Source organism: Phalaenopsis equestris, unplaced genomic scaffold (assembly GCF_001263595.1).
Source record: "Phalaenopsis equestris unplaced genomic scaffold, ASM126359v1 Scaffold202047, whole genome shotgun sequence".
Lineage (NCBI taxonomy): Eukaryota > Viridiplantae > Streptophyta > Magnoliopsida > Asparagales > Orchidaceae > Phalaenopsis > Phalaenopsis equestris.
The window spans coordinates 135,842-143,378 of NW_018221772.1; positions in this window are offsets into that span (position 1 = coordinate 135,842).

Below are 7,537 nucleotides of genomic sequence, written 5' to 3' on the forward strand. Positions count from 1 at the left end.
CAACAGATCTAGAGAAAGAAGCAGGTTCATGCTACTCTCTCTCTCTGCCTGGTGGAAAAATCCCGAGTTCTTTTAAACTTATTATATTACTTAATAATTCATCATATGAACACCTTAATGCTTAATGAACATTAATGTCTCAATTACCCCTAAGAGTAAGGTAATTATCATTTGTAATTTAATTTTGAAGATTATGTGGGTGAAGACCCTTAAAGAGGCAAGTTAGTTTTGTTGGAACACTTAGCCAAGTTTTGGTCCTAATTGGGCTCGTAGTGTTTGAAAGATGTTTGAATTTTAATTGTGTTTGTTTTTCTAATCCTCATTTATTCAGTCTTGATTTAACTTAGATTACTAATAAGCCCTTAAGACCTAAGTGAGTGTCTTAATTAGTTTTGAAAAGGTTAAGCTTTAGGAGTTCATGATTCATTATTTGAATTTAATTTGAAAATCAAATAGGGGTATTAAATTGATTAATTATTAAATTCAAAAGTCATACCCCTAAGTCCTAGGTTCATTTTATTTTAATAAATTTCCAAATTTTAATAATCTAGAATTTTATTAACTTATCCTTTTAATTAAGAAAGTGAGGTCGGTTTCTACCAATTAACCCCTTATGTTTCAAATATCCAAAAAAACCGATTAAGATCAGAGGTTACCCATTTCACTCCTTGAATTAAGCCTAAATGTTAATTAAGGTTAAATTTCCAAAATTACACATTTGCCCCTAAGGCTCTAACACTTCATAATTTGTCAAATTCAATTCAAATGATTTTAAAATTTTTATTCTACCTACCTCATTCATTCTACCTCATTCATGGGCCAATTAAGACATCAGAGGAGAAATGTGACTTTTCAAAATTTAATGTAATTTATATAATTAATTTCATGCAAAAATGGCATTTTTCAAAGAAAATTTGCTAACTTGACCAAGATAAAGCCTAATCACTTGAAATTTTTACTGGAGATAGACCTAGACCAAAGAAAACTTTGGACTAAATTTTGATGATTATTTTAATTTTATTAGAATTATTAGAATTATTTTATGTTTTGGGGTATTTATTACATATAAAATATTTTAAATGGGGAAAATTAAGTTTTATAATTTTGAAAAATCTTTCGAAGGTCAGAGAACACAAAGAAGAAAAAATTATATTTTTTTGAGTTTTATTGCATTTATTGGAATTATTTTAGTGAAAATCTTTTTTTAGCTTTTAAAAAATATTTTTAAGCTTGAAAATACAATATCTTTATTTTAGAAAATCAGGAAAAATATCTCAATTGTTCTTCCGTGCTCAGGAAGCAATTTAGGCTTAGAAAGTAATTTAGAACATTTTCATGAATTTTACAATTTAGAACATTTCCATGAATTTTATTATTTTTTTGAATTTTTATAGATTTTTAATTATTTTAAAAATTCAAAATGGGCTAAAAAATCAAGTTTTTATTTTAAACACCATTTTATTTTTAGAAAATACCCTTGATTAGGAAATACCCTTGATCATACAGAACTCAAAAAACAAATTTTTGTACATTTTTGAATTATATTTTGATTTTTAAAAAATCATTTAAGTGCTAAAATGGTATTTATCTTTAAAAATCAACTTAGGCCATCCAATGAACTCAAAATGCTTTGATATTTTTAAAAAATAGTGGAAATTAAATATCAAATCATTTTGTATTTTGCATTTTTCAAAATTAATTATCATAGTGGTTTAAGGTTTGTAAAGATTAGGTGTATTTTGAATGACTTGGCTCATGAAAAATTTTCTTAAAGGTTCTATGGTCATCATAAACCTTCAAAAATTTTCTTGGATTTTTGTAAGAAACATGCTAATTTTCATGATTAATTTAAGCAAATAATGCACATAAACTTGAAAAATATGACCGTCTGTCTAGGGACCTCTTCCGACTTTAGAAAAATTAGGGAATGTTCCTTTTTATAGAGGCTACAACATGCCAAAAATTCAAGCTATGATGAAATGCCTATATGCATGGTGAATCAAAACATTCCTAACCCTAATGGATTTTTAAAAAAATCAAACATGCATCAAATGGATATAAAATTTAATCTAAATTATTTCGCTATGTTCACTGAGCAAGAGGGTATTTTTATTTTATTTTTGTGATTTTTCTACACCAAGATATTGATTTTTGAAGTTAAGGGTCATTTGGTCATTTTCTGAATTATTGGTCATTTTCTGAATTATTTAAATCCCTATTTATCTTTTTAAACGCGTGACACCACATCAACCTACGGAGGCTCGAAAGCTCCAAGCGGCGCGCTCCCATTTGACACCGCCGTCCACCTCAGCACTGACTATGCCCGTGGTTTATGTTCAAAAGAGCTGTCCGGCTTGATCTCGACCATCCATCCAATACATGCCCGATTGAACGACGGCTCTGTTATCGTCCCCCCGTAGCCTAGCCTGAGAACCGTTCATCTTCTAAGCTTAATATATCCCTCATTACTTAACCAAATTAAATGAAATGTTTTTTAAAATGCTCGTCTAGACTAGAGGAACATATCCATATAATCATCTCAAAACAAATGGAGAGTTCAAATAGTCTTGGGAGGAGGAGAAGTTTTATACTTTGGCTCTGATAAGTGAAGCTTCAATCAAAGATTATTGGCATGTTTGTTGGGGTCCAAGGAGGATAGGAATTGAACCTCTGGTCTTGGTGAAATGCCTAGACCTAAATTTGACCAAGGCCGATTTCAGGTGTTGGTCTAGAGCTATGATCGAGGCAATTTCAGAGGGTAATTTGATGGGGCTTTGTCTTTCCTTGCTATTGTGAAGGTGTGGGCACAAGTAATTGGAGTTTGGTGGAGGTTTAAGGGATGTCCTGTTTCTGCCCTAATTTTTAAGCTCAAAATTCGGGTTACACAGGGGGAATCGGGGCAATGGAGTGATTGAAATGAGCTGTGGAGGTCTCAAGGAATCTCAAGGAGTGATTTAGAGGTCTATATCTGAGAAAATTTCAACACACCTTCCATGGCCATGGAGGTGAGGTTTTATAATAATGGCTATGGCTAAGGGGTGGCTCTTGGGGCCAATGTTTGGGTGCATTGTGATGCTTGGGTGGAGGGCTAAGGAGCTCTATCATTTGATTTGAGTGAGGTGGCCTCTGGGTTTGATTTGGGCGAAATTCAAGAGGGGTGGCCCTTGATTTTGGCTTTTTTGGTGACTTTGGTCCCATGGTAGGGGGAGGTGGCTAGGAGCTCAGGGAACCTAGGGGAATATGTCACAGCAATTTAATGGGCTTGGGTTTAGTTTTGGCAAAAATATCTTAAGCCTAAGCTCTTAAGCCTAAGCTTTGGCAAAAATATCTTAAGCCTAAGCAAATATGAAAAACATATCCCTTAATTTAGGGGACCTTTGGTCTTGGTTTTAGTTTAGTTGGTTTTAAGAGGTATAGGCTGGCCACTAGGGTCCAACTAATGGCTGTGGAGTCATTAATTTGGTGACTTTGTGGTAGTTATGCCATCTTTAGTTCATGGGTTTAATGTGGGTTCAAGTGATCAAAGCTTGGGTTTGGGCTAGGCTGACCCTGTCTGACCATGTCTATTGTTCCTATTGATTGATCAATATTATATAGATGATTATTATGAAGATTTTTGGTGAAGAATTGAAATGATTGTGAGTTCAATTGGAGGGTCAATTTGACGGATTTTTGAAATTTGGTCAATTTGGGCATGTTGGACTAGACGGGCATGTTGGCAATTTGGGCATGTTGGACTAGACATGGGTCTAGGTTGGGCTCGCCTAGGGATAAGTTTGAATTAAATGGTTCAAATGATCAAGGGAGATGTTGTGGAGATTTTTATAAAGGAATAGAGTGGAAACTTTGGGGCTAAGGCCATCAATCTGGTGAGATTTTGAGACATGGCTAATTTGGGGCAAATTTGGGACTTTTTGGACTTAGGTTGAGATCAAATGAAATTGAGGCTTCACCAAGGCCAATTGAAGGCCAAGTTTAATGTATTAGAATAATATGATTAATGTTTAGTTAATCATTTGGACTTAGGTTTAACATCGTTAGCAACCTAAGGCCAAGTTTAACATTTAGACCCAACAGTCCTAAGGGTGACTCATCTTGAGTTCCCCCATAATGACCCCACCTACTATGTGCTAGAGGTTATGAACAATAAGTTGAACTTTAAGTTGAGTAAAGAGGAGTGTAGAATTTCTAATGGTGAGGTTTTTCTTTTCTAATTTTCTAAGAATAGTCAATAGGAAAGTCCTATGGCTAGACCTTAGGCTACAAAAGCGAAAAAACTAAACCTCAACCAAAAGTGAGGTCAACACATTCCAAACACTCCCAAAACCAATCTTGACCACTCATGAAGTCCAATTTGACCAATTTTGACCAAAATCACAATTTTTCCCTTTAAGGCCCAATTACCCTAGATCCATCCCAATTTCACCAAATTGCTTTCAAATTTCCCAATTTCCACCAATTAACTTTCAAACTTCCCAATTTTAAATATAAACCAAATTTTATCATGTATAAACCAAATTTAAATCAACTTCTAGCCCAATTGAGTCCAATTTCAAACTTAAATTCCAAACCTATCCAACTTCCTCAATTTTGGATTCTAAACTCTTTATGAGATTTACCCACACCAAATTGAACTCTCAATTGGCCCTTTCCTAACCTTAAACCTACTCCAAACTCAATACAAACTAAAACCCCCACATTTGCCTCAAAATCCAAATTCCATCAAATTGAACATTATGGTCCCTCAATCTTCAATTCAATTGACTTCTAAAGGCTTTGTGATTTTTTTCCTATGTCAAATTGACCATTCAATTGGGCCAAGTCCAAGATTTAGCTGAGCCTAAATCCAAATTCAAGCCAACTCATGCATTTTGAACCCATGCCATGATCCCACTTGGAGCCATTTAGTTTATGCCATCTTGGACCACCTTAACGGCCAATTGCATCCTATAAACCAACCTGGATGCTCTTAGCCCACCTTAGAGGTTTCATGGACCAAAGGTCCCATGATTTGGTGGATTCCATCACATTTTTGGCAAAGTGACACATGATTGAGCTCATTAGATTGAACCTCCATCCTACTCACCATTAAACCATACTTTTGGTTCCTTGAGCCATCTAGCCACCTCCCCTGGCCTGGATGGCTAACCTAGTGGCCGGAAAACAAAAAAATTAGAGAGCCTCCCCTGTGGTTTGAACCCCATTGAACCAATCTTATGTGGCTAGGCCTAATTGGTCATTGACGATTTTCAAACCTCCACCTAACCTTTCTTTTGCAACCACTGGCTAGCCAAATTGGCCACACCTTCTTCCTCTATTTAAACTTCCCCCTTCACGACCAAGTAGAGATTGTTATCATTTGCTTGAGAAAAGGCCTCTAAATTATTCATAGAGCTTTCTTGAGCATTCTTAAGATCAATTCAACCACAAAAGTCTCACCTCTTGCGCAAAGGTATAATCTACTAACCCTAATTTTGGCCTTGGTTTCTTTGATCGTGAAATGAACTTGTATTTCGTACAATTGTAACCACATAGATATGTTAACCTTGAGTAGATGAAACTATAGGAACAAATCCAATGTGATTTGATTTAGTATCAAGCAAAATCTTAGGTTTAGAAGTTGGACGGATCTTGGGTTAGGTTAGTTGGGGATGAAGACTAGAGACCGTCCGATCAGATGTGTATTAAATAGACGACTCAGATTGCGTTGGATGGAAGATGCGTTCGTGAACCGTGGGCCACGTGGCAAGCCTAGGTGGAAAGCGCAACACATGAAAGCACGTCTTGTTGGGCTTCAGAGCTGTCTATGATGTGTTGGCTGCCACGTGGATAAGTAGATAAATATTATAATTTTTATTTAAATTAATTCAAAAAACTTCAAAAATTCATAATTAGGTGTAGAAAAATCTTAAAAAAAATAAAAATACTCTCATGCTCAGTGAACAGAGAAGAATAATGTGGAATAAAAGTAAAATTATTTGACATATCTCTGATTTTTAATTAATTAAATACTCACTATACTTTTTTAATTTTAATTAAGTAAATATTAATCACCATGACTTGAAACTTTAGGGGTTGATTCCTCATGATAATGAGGATGTCTCCTGATTTTTCCAATGTCAGAGGGCACCTCTAGCTCTAAAAACCCTAATTTTCAAGTCTATTGGCCTAACTTTGATTAAATTAATTTTATGAAATAAAATATTAATAAAAAAAGTTGAGGTTTATTTTTGTAAGTTCTCGAGTACTCTAGAAAAATATAAAATGTATTTAAATGATTGTGCATAACTTTCTGGCTAATTGTGTCTAAAATTTATAAAAAAATAAATAAATATAATATTACTAAAAATTTAACAAAATTATTTTGAAACTGCAAATGTTAGTCATTTGAACATTTTGTAAAAATTTGAAGTCCATTTGAGGTATATTTAATGCTAGAGTTGTTTTTTTCAAATTAAATGACACTTTTGCATTAAAATAATTATGATAATTAAACTATAATTAGGAAAATTATGAAAAAAGGTTTTTTGAGCTTTTTGTGATCAGGGGCACTTAGGAAAAATAAAATTTATTTTAAAATAAATAGTTTATTTTTTAGCTATTTTTTAAATTAAAAATAATTAAAAATTGTAAAAATATAAAAATATCCAAAAGTATTCCTAATAGTTCCCTGATCACTTGGGACACTTTAAAATGTTTTTCAAAATTTTTTATAATTTAGTTATGTATTTTTAAATGCAAAAAGTGTATTTTTTAATTTTCTATTAAAATAATTATGATGAATAAAATAAAAATCATAAAAATAAAAAGTTTGTTTCCTTGAGTTTCTTGAACTTAGTAAGATTTAAGAAAAATATAAAAAGTTATTTTTAGAATTAAATTATATTTATATTTAATTAATCACTAAAATCAATAAATAATTATAATAATTAAAATATAATTTGAAAAATCATGAAATTTTGTCCAAGTGGTCCTTTGATCTAGGTGAACCTTCAAGAATTTTACAATGAACAGAAAATTTACTTTGATTAGTTAAATAAAATCAGCATTTAAAATCCTATTTCTAAGCTAAGATAATTATATAAATTTAAAAAAAATTAGAAAATCATAATTTCTCCTCCGATATTTTAATTGACCCATAAATGGGGTAGCATAATAATTTCAAACTCATTTTAGTTCAATTTAATGAGTTATAAAGTGGAGAGGCCCTAGGGGTAAACTTGTAATTTTGAGATTTAGATACTCTAATTAAATTTTAAGTTAACCAAAGGGGCAAATGAGTAATTTTTATCATAATAAACCTTTTTGGATGTTTGAAACATAATGAGTTACGAGGTAGAAACTAATTTGCCACCTTTTCATGATAAGGGTAAAATTGTAGTTTTGTAAATTATTGTGACTCGGAGGCTATCTTAATTGGATGATCCTAAGGTAGTGGGCTTAAGTAAGGAAGATGATAATCCACTGATTTGAAGCCCCTAATTGGTGATAAGCATGATTTTATTGAGGATTGAATTCCATTTCATTTAAACATTTT